Below are 876 nucleotides of genomic sequence, written 5' to 3'. Positions count from 1 at the left end.
GGGTTCTTGAGGTTTGAGATGGTGTGAATATGATGTGGGGAACGGATTGCCCGGGCGGTTGCGGCCTGTCGTTTGATGGTCTTGGTGGGATTGGCTTGATGTGGTCCCTATGACGAGTGAGGACGTGCCCATCTGCCTTGGATTTAACTTCATACGTGTGCTCCCGGAGTTTTCTGATGATCTTGAATGGGGTTGGAAGGAATAAAGGATGAAATTTGGAGGATCGAGCTTGGTTTTTAATTAGAACCTGTTGTCCCAGGTCCAGGTTAACTCGAGGGCCTGGCTTCTTAGCGTTGGTTTGGCGCTTTCGCCATGCCCATTCTCTACTTCTAATTTGACCCAGTTTGTTGGACAGGCTTTTGTCGCGGCCGGCCATCAGTGTACCCGGTGCTGCTCCTGTGGTTGGGTGGGGTGTGTCTCTATAGTCTTGTAAGGCCTGTTGGAGGGCTTGGTTGACCACTGCCCGTGTCTGATCGGACAGTTTTATGGCCTTGCCCACCAACCGCATGGTGCACTCGGCTGGATTACTGTTGGGATGGTGAGGGGGAGAGAACATGTGCTTGATTTTTGAGCCCTTCACAAACTCCTCAAATGCTTGGCTGGAGAATGTCGTGGCATTGTCAGTTCGGATGACTGTTGGGTTGCCATGCTTGAGGAACATTGCTTTGAGCGCGCCAATGGTGTGCCGCGAGGCCGTTGGCGGAACTGGAACGGCTACAGGGAACCGCGTCAAGCTACACCTGGCCACGGCGATGTACCGGCCGTCCGGGATTGGTCCAAAAAGATCGATCGCCACCGTGTGCCAAGGTTTGGGTGGGGGGAAAGCAGATATTTTTGGGGCCCTTGTTCTCTCAGTTACGTAAAGTTGGCATTGGC

Source organism: Tigriopus californicus, chromosome 11 (genome assembly GCF_007210705.1).
Source record: "Tigriopus californicus strain San Diego chromosome 11, Tcal_SD_v2.1, whole genome shotgun sequence".
NCBI lineage: Eukaryota > Metazoa > Arthropoda > Copepoda > Harpacticoida > Harpacticidae > Tigriopus > Tigriopus californicus.
The sequence above is the reverse complement of the archived record's forward strand: the minus strand, read 5'-3'. Positions refer to the sequence as shown.